We start from the raw sequence: 13,753 nt of genomic DNA, 5'->3' as shown, positions 1-13,753 counted from the left end.
GCGGAGGCTGCACACAGCATGACCCCATTGATGACATTCCGGGAAAGGCAAAGCTACATAGATGATAAGCAGATCATGGGGTGGGGGTTTGAAGTAGTCCATGTGATACTCTAGGGTGGATGCCTGTCACTATGCATTTGTCTAAGCCCACAGATGTGCATAGCCCAAGGGGCCAATCATAATCTATTCAAATTTAGTTATTTAGGATGTAGGAATGTTGGAGGATGGAATACATAATGTCACAGAATCTAATTGTATTAGAAATATATGGAAACAACTCACTGTACAGGATGGGATAAAAGGTGCTGACCTAAGTCACCTTTGGAAATGAATGGGATCTGTAGACTAAAGGCAAAATGGACCGTATATAAACAGTGGGCTTTATTCTAGGAAGTTCTTTCCAGGGTGTAGTAGCTAACAATTCTGAAACCTCTGCACATGTAACCTGGAAAGGAGCAATGCACAGATAAATGGCAGATGGTGGGAGCCAGGGAGCTAGCCACAGCCTTGCTGTGGGAGTGGGAAGTTACAGATAAGCAAGGGGAGAGCCTCTGCCCTCGTAATCCTGGATATAGGCTTCCTGGGAGGATGTTGACTGGCCGGGGAAAACACACAGATCTTCATGCTGGGAAGACCCTGCAGACATAGGAATTTCCCACCCCATCTTTCCACCCATACCTGCTGGAAACATTCAGCCCTCCATAATCAGTCAACATCTCCCCCCCGGGCAGATAAAGGAGCATGAGGGTCTTGCTTACCCTAAGCTGTCCCAGAATCCAGGCCCTGAGGGTGGAGCCAGGTTGGGGGTTCCTGGGCCTCTGAATCCAGGCCCTGGGTGTGGAGCCAGGTTGGGGGTTCCTGGGCCTCTGACCAGCAGGTGAGAGGAGGGAGGAAGACGGGTCCTGAGGACAGAGGTTCCCTCAAGTCTGTGAGCCCAAGAGCCCCGATGGGGTTCATTCCCTGTGCGGATATGGGCGGAGCCTGCAGTGGTTCTCTTCCACCTGGGCCCTTTGATGAAGCCATGGCAGCACTGGGCCCTGACGTCTCCTGGTGGTGCCTCAAACTCTGACACAGCAGTTTTACAAAGGAACAGGAGAATGGAGCTGAGCCCCTGACGGCCACTCCTTTGTGGCTCTGAGTTGCTTCCACCAGGACCGCAGTCACCTGCACATAGTCTGCTGTGACCTACCGGCCCCCATTGGCCTTTCCTCTCCCTCCCTGTGATGATGCCCGTGACGTTTCCAGCCTGGACCCCTCTCCCAGGCCAGACGCCTCTGTCCAGCCACTGCACCCTCATCTCACCTTGGGGGCTAACAGGCCCCTCAGAGGACTGGGCCCACAGCTCCCCACACCCAGGAGCAGCCCCACCTTCCCAGGTTGCCGATCCCAGGCACCGGGTGTAACCGAGCAGGACCCTACTTGGCCTTCCCAGGACAGACCCCTCCCCCACATGCTCTGCTGTAGCTCCTCTCTGAAGTACCTGGATAACAGTACCTGATGCACGCTTCCTGAGTTGTTTTACAGATGCTAAAACCACCACCAAGTGGAAGAAATTAACTACTTGATGATCATGAACAGGTAGCCCCGCAGCTTCTGGCGCCTAAGAATTTATAATGTTAGCTGCCTGTTACCTCACCATCAACCAGAGAATTGTGCACCAGCTGATCACATACCCTGCGACGCCCCTCCTTCACCTGGCCTTTAATATTGCTTTACTGAAATCCTTCAGGGAGCTTGGGGTTTTAGAGCACAAGCCACCTGGCCTCCTTGTATTGGCACTTTTACAATTAAAGCTGCACTTTCCTTCACCACACCCGGTGTCAGTAGACTGGCTTTACTGCACTCGGGCAAGCCGACCCATGTTTTGTTCAGTAACACTGGGGCCTCCCAGGCTCCCACCCTCCTTTTGCCCCAGTGGCTGTCATCTGCTCCTCCAGTCTTGTTGCAGCAAAAGTAGAAATGAAGTTTTCCTTCCCCTGAGAACAAGGAAAACAAAGGGAACAGCGAACAGGCTAGAGAAGAAACATGACCTGGCCTGAAAGTGTTCATCACTCCTTGTTTTACTTTGTCACTCATCTGTAATAATTCGATTTGTACTTTTCAAAGCTAACCTCACTCCTTGACACTTTGTAATTTACATTTAGCACCCATCACCCCTGACTCTGTGTGAGTTACATCCCCTGCCTCTCACTCCCTAACCTTATTATATCCAGCACTTACATTCTATTCGACCCTCATAACAAATCACCCCCTATAGTTTTTGCATTTCAGAAACGAGGTCACCACCGATAAACCAGAGGCAAATGTATGCAATTACCAGACTGCTGGACCCCAATTACCAGGCGGCCTGATGCCAGCTATGACTGTTTTGAAATAATGCAAAGGAAAGGAAGAATGCAAGACCTTCACTACTTTTATCCTCATCCTATACGCCGGACTGCGAGAGCCCCACGCATAAAATTTTCCCTGATTCTCAAGGAGGGGGGGGTGCCCAGTTCTTGAGGTGCTAGCCAGCTGTGTCTTTCCTTCTGCCTGGCAGAAACATAAAGCCATCTCTCTCTTCCTCCAAAATCCCTGTCTCCGTGTTTCTGTTTGGCCTCAATGCACAGGGAAGCTGAGATTTCGACAACAGTCTGTGGCCAGTTCCCACGCTAATTCCGCTCTACGCCCACAGCCCTGGCCCAAGCCCCATCTGGTGCCTGCTTCCTCCATCAGGCCTGACAAAGCTGCCTGCCCGCACGGTGCGTCTCACATCCCACCCCAACCTGGTCTTTCTGAAGCATAAACGAGACTGACTCTCTCCCGCCTGTAATCCCCCAAATGTTTCCCCACTTTCGCTAGGGTATCTGCCGGGAGAGACATCTGCCAAGGCCCTGAGAGTCCCCGGCATCCCCACTAGGCTGCTGGCTCCTGAGTTCCCTGACAATGAGCACCTCAGCAGGCCGGGCGACACGGCAGGAAACCCCAGAACTGCTCACCTCAGGACTGGGCCGGCACTGCCACGGCCTGATCAGAGACAGCAGAGAAGGGTTCCCCAGCTGGGACACAAACTCTGCACGAGTGGCCTCTCCTTGAGCCATTACATCAACTCGTGTGACTTGAGGGAAGGAAGGACTGAAGCACACTTGGTTCCTAAGGAGGATGGTATAGGCTCAGTCACGTCCCTCCAAATTCACATGCTGAATCCCTAACCCCCAGGACCCCAGGATGTGGCTGTATTTGGAGATGGGATTTTTAAAGAGGTGATCAAGGTAAAAATGAGGTCACTAGGGTGGATCCTAATCCAATAGGATTGATGTCCTACAAGAAGAGATAAGGACACAGATAGGCACAGGGGGAGACCACGTGAGGACCTGGGGAGAAGATGGCTGTCTAAGCACCAAGGACAGAGGCCTCAGGAGAAGCCAGCGTGCACACACCTTGATCTCCGACAGCATCCAGGACTGGGAGATAGGTCTGTTACCCAAGCTGCCCTGTCTGTGCTATTTGTTACGGCGGTCCTGAGCAGACTCACCCGCAGGGTTAACTCAGGGCTCAGACTGGACACAGCCCGCTCTCCATCCCCCTGTACGTGGGTTACAGGAACCCCAGGAACTGAGGAGGGGGTCCCTGAGGGGAGGCACAAGATAGAAGATGCTAGGCATTAACATGGCTGCATTCATGTTAAACGTGCCTGAAGTCCAAGCACACGAGATGGTTTTGTCCTGTATGTACATCGGCACCTTCAGTCTGAACTGCAGATCTTGGGCTTCACCAGCTCCACTGAGAGCATTAGCTTCACCTGCTGTGGACCGTCTCCTATAGGATTTCCAGAACCACAAAGCACTGAAGCTTCACAGGACCCAGTGTCTGTGCGCTACCGTCCAGGTGACCGTCACAACAGGGCCGTGCAGCTGGCCATCAGAACCCATTTCCCTTTTTCCTGTTCACAGCTACCCTGCACCTCCCAGCCTTCCCACCCCTTCCAGCTGGGGCGTAGTGTCTCCTGTTACCAAGGGAAACAGGTGAAGTTGGTGAGGGACTTGGCCAGCCTGCATCCTACAACAGAGGGCATGAAGCCCAGCTGGTCACTGCACCCTGCTGGTTGGAGACCTCACCTGGAAGCAGGGAGGAGAAACAAGGGGGCCAGAGCCGGGACCTGACACTCACCTGCCCTGGACTCTCACAAGAAGGGGACACACACATCTTGAGCTCCAGCCCAGTTTTGGGAGACACTTTGTTCCAGCAACAAACTTTACCTTAAAAGCCAAGGTGCTTTACAAAGCCCTCCCCAGCTGTCACAGAAAGTCAGGCTTCATCTCATCACACTTTTCTCAAACCCCAGCTCACGCTGAGACCACCTCTCGGGTGATGGTGCTTCAGAGAAGCCCCTTTAAAAGGTCCCTGGAGTTCAGCTCTCCCAGCCCTGCCTTCAGTTTAAGGGAGAAGTTTCCTTGACAACCAAGCTTCACAATCTCCCAAACTCTTCTCCTTCAAACGTTCCTATTCTAGGCTGGATGAGCCTAAAGAGACAGTGCTGTCATCACGTGCCAGAAAACGATTCCAAGCCCGTAGTTATTGGTCACATGATGCTATTGATGATGAAATCCCAGGAGAGCCAGCTTTCCAATATAACCATTTCTGGACTCGGCACTGGGTCCCTTTCCACGGACAGGGTGGAGTGGCTGTTTCCACGTGCCCCGTGGTAGAAGAGCTCACCTAATGCAGCCAGGACTCCATCCTTTCCAGGTGATTCCAGGGTCCTCACTCTGCCCAGACCGCACCCACATGGCTGCTGTCTGTGCCAGTCTATACGAGACCTTGGCAATCTCCTAAAATGAGGGTTATTTTATACACAGGCAATGGGTTGAATGCTGGCCCCGAAAGATGTGCACCCCTCAGAACACGTGAACAGGACCATATCTGGGAAAAGGGTCTTTCTATATGTAGTTAAAGAGCTCGAAGTGAGGTCATCCTGGGTTAGGGTGGTCCTCAATCCAACTGAGAAAGTCCTTATGAGAGACAAAAGAGGAGAAACACAGACACAGAGGAGAAGCCACGTGAAGACAGAGGCAGAGACGGGAGGGATGCAGCCGCAAGCCTGGGAATGCCTGGAGCCCCCAAAAGCTGGAAAAGGCAGGAAGAACCCTATCCTGGAGCCTTTGGAGAGACTTCTGTCCTGCAACACCTTGATCTCAGATGTCTGGTCTCCAGGACTGGGGGAGGATGAATTCCTGTTGTTTTGAACCACCCAGCTCGTGGTCATTTGTTACAGAAGCCACAGAATGGTCACACAGACCCTGCTCTGTAGGATCCTGGAGTGAGGGCCTTATTAAAGGCCCACAGAGGCTGGGTTACAGAACCCTTACGGTCAGCATTGGGCCTCAGAAATACTAAAGCAGTGGCTGGACACCAGAACGTTGAAGGGTCAGTCAGAAGCCCATCCCTAAGGGTGCCGGCTGCACACGGCCTCCCCAGGTTTTTACGCCTGTACCTGTTGGGGATAAGTATTTCCATCCTGATTCAGGACTTCTGATGTCACCCTTCACGTTGCTAATCAAAAACCCACTAGTTATACAGATGAAAACCCTATCAGGGCACTTGCTCCAGTGGTAAACAATTCTGAAGTTGGTCAGAGGCGGGGGATCGACTCCCATGCAGCCAGCAGCTCCCCCGCAAGGAGTGTCCTCATTGCAAGGCTGGGGGACGGTGCCGAGGCGTCTGTGAGTAAACGTGAGCTGAGCCCCAGGCCAGCTGCTGCTGAACTGTTCCCACCCTTCCCAGGTAAAACACCTGAATGTGTGCAAGGACTTGAAAGCCTAGAGGAAAGGGCTTGGAGTCACACCAGCCACAGCACGCAGGCCGACTTGGTGCCTGCAGGCCAGCCAGGATGGTCCTGGCCCTGGGCACTCTTCTGGAAGCTTTCCATTTCCCTGCCTGAGATACCCCTCCTCTCCCGGCCCCCACTGCGTTTTTCCTTCCTCACCTCTGCCCAGGGAGAAATTCCAGCAGAAGGTATGGGTGACACATCCTGTCCTTTAGCAGGTGGCAGCCCAGCAACTCCTGCAGAAAGTCCAGCAGAGCCCCACTCACACCGGGCCACCAACAGAGCCGTGGCCCCTCACTCCCTCCCAGCAGCCCAGCCCCGAGACTGCTGATGGGGCAGAGAACATGGCGTCAGGCCCAGCTGCAGGGGCTCTTGCTGCCTGGAGCGGTGTTTATATTGACCTCAACGCAGGCACACCTGGGGAGAGCTGGCCGGCAGGGTCAGGCTGCCCAGGTCAGCCAATCCTCGCCCCTCAGGGTCTCACAGTTGCATTCTAGCCAAATTCTAGCTCTCACATTCCTGCCCCAGTGCACCTGGGGTCGGGGGCAGCAGACCCAGGCTCTGTTCTGGCAGAAGCTCCCTTTCTGTGAACAGGGCTTCCCCCACTCCCATTATCCTCACTGGAGACTCAGGAGGCCACAGCATCGGGGCACCTCCAGTACCAGGACCCCACCCTAGGGAATCTCTCAAGAGTAGGGACAAGGCCTGCAGGTGGAGGGGAGGAGGGAGCCGGCCTCTTCAGGATCCCCGGGGCTAGGAAGCCTCCTACGCAGGAGGGCCTTGGACTCAGATTAACTGCCACCCAGGGTCTCCCACACCTCCCCTGGTAGGGGGGCCCTTCAGATTCCAGGGCCCCAAGATCCTCCCCACCGACTTCTGACCCCAACTGCAGGGTAGGGGATCCCCTCCGCGGCTTCTTTTTTCTTGCTCCCAGAATTCCCTGAAGCTGTTATACTCAGGGCGGGATCAGGGCTGCTCCCTGCAGGGCCAGACCCTGATGTCCGGCCAGACCCCAGCCGGCAAGAAAAAGGAAGCCCCGTCTCCGCGGCTGAAAACACCAGTGTGGGACGTTTGCCGTCCACTTCACCTGGCGGGGAAACGGGCACACTGAAGTGGAGAGTGATGGGGTGCAGGTGGGAAATGCGGGTGCTCGGAGCCTGGAGAGGAGGGCTCCTGAGAGGGTGAGGTCACAGGGTGCAGGAGGGGGCCGGGAGATGGGCAGGGGGACGGGCAGTGCGTGTCCGGCGCTAGAGCACGTGCATCCTCGCTTGGGCCAGCCCCCTGCCCTGAAGGCTGCGTCTAGTAACACAAGGGACCCTGGAAGGGGGTTTGCTGTGTGGCCGGTTCACTAAAGCTCGGTGTCTGTGGGCACATGGGCCCAGCTGCAGTCCCGGTGAACACACTGTTCTCTCCAGGGAAATGAGGTGGACACTCAGTTCCCGGTCTGTGGATGGTCTAGTCCTCTGGGTGTCTTGTCTCTTATTGGGGGTCACTGGGGCTTTAACCTCACTCCGTGGAGTACAGGAGGAGAGGGATGCACACGCCCCGGGGCTCACTGTGCCTGGGCTCCTGGGGAGGACCTCTCTGGCCCACATGTTCACAGGCCTCAGGCACCCCTGCTCGACATTCCCCTCCAGAGACTCGGCAAGAGGACCTGCCCTGTGAAACGGGGCGCCTGGGTCGGGGGGCTTGTGGGTCCCTTCTCAGATGGCCACACTCAGGTCTCGGGGTGGGTGCGGTGGCCTGTGACCACTCGCCAAGTCACCACGCTGCTACGGCTCCTTTCTGGGGCCTGAGATGCCCCGGGGTGGCTGGGGGAGCGGGGCAGGTTGCTGTGATGGGGAAGTGTGGGACGGGGGTCCTGGGCCCTGAGTCCCTCACCGAGGAGGAGAGGGGGTCATGCCCAGAGGGGTGGAGGCCGGTGACGGTCCTGGGTGTCAGCAAGCACAGCGCCGCACCCCGCAGGCCGGGTGTGGGATTCCTGTGGCCCCGGCACAGGACACCAGACGGGGGGCGTGGTTGGGACAGGGGACGCTTCCCCTCAGGCCTGGAGCCCGAGGTCAAGGTGCTGGGGGCCCGCTCCTCTGCGCCTTCTGGGGTCAGTCAGTCCCAGGCCACTCCCAGTCCCGTCTCTGTCTCTGCCATGACATCGCCTTCTCCTCCATGTGTCAGGGTCCAAATGCCCCCCATGAGGACGCCCGCACACCGGTCAGTGACCTCAGCTCACCCCGGGCAGCTCTGTGGTGGCCCATCGGCACACAAAGTCCCATACTGAGGTCCCGGGAAGTCCGTCTTCCGGGGCCTCTTGAGGTGACAATCCTCGTGGTCGACACAGCTCGTGGGGGCTTGTGGGTCCCCCAGGCCGGAATCCAGGAGCCTCATGGAGGACGGGGTGTCCTGAATCAGGGAGGACGGACGGAAGCGCAGAGGGGGGAGGGAGGCCGAGGGGCGGTCAGCCCTGCCCTCCAAGGACGGGGGGAGTCTCTAGAGGGCCAGGTCGGAGCTGGCGGGGGGACGCGGTGCTCAGAGGCGGGCGGCCTGGGCTGCAACGTCAGGGTCGCTTAGGGCAACCATAACCCAGTTCCAGCCCTAATGCTGACCCTTCAAAGCACCAACACCAAGCCACATCTAATCAAGTCACACAAATACAGCATGAGAAAGAAAAGTACACCAGTATACCTTACAAATATGAACACAAGAATCCTCCACAAAATTAGAACAACATGGAGCCAACAGAACATTAAAGGCATGATGCCATAAGCAAGTATCTCTACACTGGAAATGTCAGGTTGTTCAACATATTAAACCTAAGCAATGTACTGAAGAACTATAAAGAAGTGAAGTCAAAGCACACGATCCTATCAATTACTGCAGGAAAAGCTGTAATCAAAATCCAGTGCTATTTCATGATACAAGCACTCAAGAAAATAGGAATAAAAGGAAGTTTGTTCAATATGAAAAAGAGTAGTATACAAAGCCACAGCAAACACCATGCTCAATGTTAAAAACTGGAAGATTTACTCCTGAAATCAGGAACAAGGCCAGGAAGGTGGCCTCCACCACTGATAATAGTGTACTGGAAGTTCTACCCAGGGTTTTGAGGGAAGAAACCAAAGCCATCCATATGTGAATGGAAAAATTAAAACTGTGTGCATTCACAGAACACAGATCACACCATCTTATATATAAAACTTCCTATAACAACAACAAATTATTTGACTAATCACTAATTCAGCAAAGTTATAGAAAAAATATCAATTCACAAAAATCTATCTTATACATATATACTAGCGATAAATAATCTGAAAAAGAACTTATGAAAACAATTCCATTTTAAATAATGTCAACATTAATATTTACGAATATATTTAATCAAGATACAAGACTTGCTTTTCTGTATGTAAAGCTGTCTGTATGTTTGAAATTACTGGAAAGTCAAGTACTTTGCAAAACACCATGTCAAAACCATGCCAGAAAGGCAGAGGAAACATCAAACTTCCATACAGAGGCCAAGCCTTACCCAGATGCAGCTCACCCCAAGTCCACATGTCATTTAGAGGCACTGTGGAAAGACTTATTAGAACTTCCAAATATAAAAAACTTCCCTTTCTTCCCTGTTGTGGATGACTTAGATGTGGTAGAAACAGCGGGATTTGGGAAGTTCAATTTTCCACATCATTCCACCAAAATAATACTGTTAGAAATAATAAATGAATTCAGTAAAGACGCAAAATCAGTACACACAACTCAACTGCATTTCTAAACACGAATAATGAACCATCAGAAAGAGAAAAAAAACCTATTTACAGCTGCATCAAAAAGAACAAAATACCAAGGAATAAATTTAACTGAGGATGTGCAAGACCTGAAAACTTTAAGACACTCATGAAGACATTGAAGAAGACACAAGTCGGTGGAAAGACTCCCCGTGCTCATGGAATGCAAGAATTACTGTTGCTAAAACGTCCGTTCCACCCAAAGCGGTGCACACAGGGAAGGCAGGCCGTCCTGAAATTCCAATGGTGTTTTTCACAGAAGTGGAGCAAATCTTCCTAAGATGCGTGTGGAGCCACAAAGGACCCCGAAGAGCCAAGGTGACCCTGAGAAACCAGAACGGGCCGCAGGCATCTCCCTCCCTGACTTCACACTTCATCACGAAGCTACAGTCCCCAAAACAGTGTGGAACTGGCTCAAAACAGGCGCACAGACCAGAGGGACGGGACGGAGAGCCCAGAACCCACCCCGCACTCTGGCGGGGGAGGGGGCCGTTAAGTTACGACCAGGGGGGCAGGGACACACCGAGTGGAAGGGCAGCCCCACGGTAAACGGTACGGGGGAGACTGCACACCCCATAACCCACGCAGCTCCACCGCACACCAGCCTGACCAAAAACCCAGCTTTGCACACCAAGCCCTTCCTGGGTCGCACGAGGACGGACCCCGGCAGCCGTCAGTCGCCCCCAGGAAGCTTCTCCCCACTGTTCCTCACTGTCTCCTCACCTGTTCCTCCGGCGTCGCCTGCGTCCTCAGGAAACCCAGCTCCCGTCAGCGAGGACGCAGCCCCACGTTGTCCTGAAGCCGAAACCCCAGCGAGTCCTTGAGGAGACCGAGCGCCCGTCAGCAGCCACAACCCGGCGCTGCCTGAGGAGACACAACTGCCCTCAGCTGCGCTCAGAGCTGGGTCCACGGGGAACTCGCATGCGCTGTGGGTCAGAGAGGCGGGATCAGCGCCACCCTGTGGTCGGTACGGGAAGTGCAGGCCACCCCTCCCTCACGGGTCACTGGAGACAGCGACCCTGCTGGCAGAACTGCTGAACCCATTAAATTGTGGAAACTCAAACAAATGAAGACAATATCCCATAGCTTCTCCAAAGTAGTTAAGGAACAATGAATTGGAAGCCGTATGGAATAAAATGAATGTAGACACAAGCTTGACAACTTACAGCAAATTCACTCAAAATGATTCAGAGACAAGTTTTAAATGCAAAACTATTCAAAATTATAGGAGAAAACATCACAGAAAATTGATATGACCTTGGGCTTGGTCATGTCCATCACAAGCTTTGTGGTTTTAACACACAACGCAAAAAAGCAGTCCAGAAAGAAAAACAAGGGATTCTGTGGACTTTATAAAATTAAAGATTTCTACTGTGTGAAAAACCTCATTCAGAAAATCGAAAGACAACACACACTGGGGGACAAAAACTGCAGACATATCTAATAAAGAATTTGTCTCAAAATATACAAAGAACTACAACACAGCCCCATTAAAAATAGGGAAAGCTCTAAATAGACACCTGGTCAAAGAAGGTACAGAGATAGTATACAAAACTATGCCCAGGACTGGGGGGCAGAGAAACAGTGGTCCAGTTCAACTCCCTGAGTCATGTGTGACCCAGGAATAGTCCTGTCCTTCCTGGAGGCCTCAGAGAGATGGGGAGGGAGGAAGGGGAAGAGGGCGGATTCTGCTTAGACCTAACTCTAACCCCGACCACTCTCACCACTTTCATTCAACATGGTCTAGGTAGTCCTAGACATAGTAATTACATGAGAAAAAGAAATAAAAGGAATCCAACGGTAGAGGAAAAAGTAAAACTGTCACTGTTTGTAGATGAGATGACGTTTTATATTTCATTTATTTATTTATTTATTCATTCATTTATTTATTCTGGTTGCGCTGGGTCTTAGTTGTGGCAGGTGAGCTCCTTAGTTGCGGCAGGCAGGCTCCTTAGTTGTGGCATGAGAACTCTTAGTTGTGGCATGCATGTGGGATCTAGTTCCCTGACCAGGGATCGAACCCAGGCCCCCTGCATTGGGAGCACGGACTCTTAACCACTGGACCACTAGGGAAGTCCCGACATGATGTTTTATTTAGAAAATCCTTAAGATGACCCCCCCAAAACAAATAGAATTCATTGGAAAATTCAGTTAAGTTGCAGGATACAAAATTAACCTATAGAAATCAGTTGCATCTCTATCCACTGGCAACAAATTTTCAGAATGAGAAATTAAGAAAACAAACCCATTGACAATGGTATTAACAAAAATGAAATACCTAGGAATACCTCTAACCCAGGAGGTAAAAGACCTGTACTCAGAAAACTGGAAGACACTGATGAAAGAAACTGGAGACGACACAGACAAATGGACAGATATAATGTGTTCATAGATTGGAAGAATTCATATTGTTAAAATGATTCCACATCCCAGAGCAATCTAGAGATTTGATGCCATTCTTATCAAAATACCAATGGAATTTTATGAGAACTAGAACAAAGAATTCTGATATGTGTAAGGAAACAGGAAAGAACCTGAATAGTCAATATGATCTTAAGAAAGAAGCACAAACTTGGACATATCACACTCCCTGTTTCAAACTATACTACATATCTAGAATAATCAAGACAGTATGGTATAGGAACAAAAGAAATACACAGAGATCCATGGAACAGAATTGAGAGCCCCAAAAGAAACATAGGCATATATGGTCAATTCATCTATGACAACGGAGGTGAGACTATACAATGGGGAAAAGATAGCCTCTTCAATGAATGGTGGTGGGAAAACTGGACAACAACATGCACAAGAATCAAACTGGAATCCTTTCTTATACCACCTACACAAGCAACCTCAAAGTGAATCAAATACTTCAACGTAAGACCTGAAGCCATAAAGCTCCTCGAAGAGAACATAAGCAGTATGCTCTTTGACATCCGTCTTAGCAATATTTTCTGGATCTGCCTCCCCAAGCAAGGGGAACAAAAGCAGAATAAACCAATGGGACTCCACCCAACTTTAAAGCTTTTCAATGGCAAAGGAAAACATGCACAAAATGAAGAGGCAGCCTACCGAATATGAGAAAATATTTGCAAACAGTATGTCTGAAAAGGGGTTCATATCCCAAATAGATGAAGAACCACACAACTGAACCTCCAAAAATCAAAAACCCAATTAAAACTTGGGACCGAACATTTTTCCGAAGAGTACGTACAGATGGCCAAGAGACATATGAAACTATGACCAATATCACTTATCATCAGGGAAACGCACATCAAAAGAACAATGAGATTATCACCTCACACCTAAAAACTTGGCTATCTTCCAAAACACAACAAATAACAAGCCTTGGCGAGGATGAGGAGAACCCTCACGCCTTCTCTTGGGAATGTTCATTGGTGCAGCCACTGTGGAAAACAGTACAGAGGTTCCTCAAGAAATTGAAAATAGAACTACCATATGACGCAGGAATTACACTTGGGGGTATCTTTCTGAAGGAAACAAAAACACGAATTCAAAAAGATACACACAGGGAGATCAGCTCAGTGCTTTGAGACCACCTAGAGGGGTGGGATGGGGGGGAGGGAGGGAGACGCAAGAGGGAAGAGATATGGGAACATATGTATATGTATAACTGATTCACTTTGTTATAAAGCAGAAACTAACACACCACTGTACAGCAATTATACTCCAATAAAGACTTAGAAAAAAAAAGAAAAAAGAAAACAAAAATACGGGAATGCATCGAAATCACATCTACAATGGACACTTAGGTTTATCTCGTACGTCTGAAGCACAGTTACTCCTTTTTGACAGTCAGATGCATTCCCCTCCTCAATGCCAAAGCAGATGTACAATTCATATCCAAAAGACCACAAAACAGGCCACTTTGGTGAGTAAAATTGAAGTTAAATCATGTATAAGCCAGAGTGACTTCCTCATACCTCAATATGTGAAGAGTTTTTTTCCCTTTTGATTACAAGTCTTTCAATAGAAAGCATCGATGATCAAAATGTCAATCCCTCAGTGCCAGAATGATTCAGCTGTTTGGCCCACGTGTAGATCATGTCCCTCAGCGCTAGGCCTCCTGTATATTTGCCTAGTTAATCCACATTGGGGGAATACTGATCAGGTATTGTGAACTTGCTCAGAGGAATGTTAATGAGAAAAC

Source organism: Delphinapterus leucas, unplaced genomic scaffold (genome assembly GCF_059928025.1).
Source record: "Delphinapterus leucas isolate spDelLeu-1000000601 "Yukka" unplaced genomic scaffold, BTC_Dleu_Yukka2 spDelLeu_asBTCV2_sq80, whole genome shotgun sequence".
NCBI classification, from domain to species: domain Eukaryota; kingdom Metazoa; phylum Chordata; class Mammalia; order Artiodactyla; family Monodontidae; genus Delphinapterus; species Delphinapterus leucas.
The sequence above is the reverse complement of the archived record's forward strand: the minus strand, read 5'-3'. Positions refer to the sequence as shown.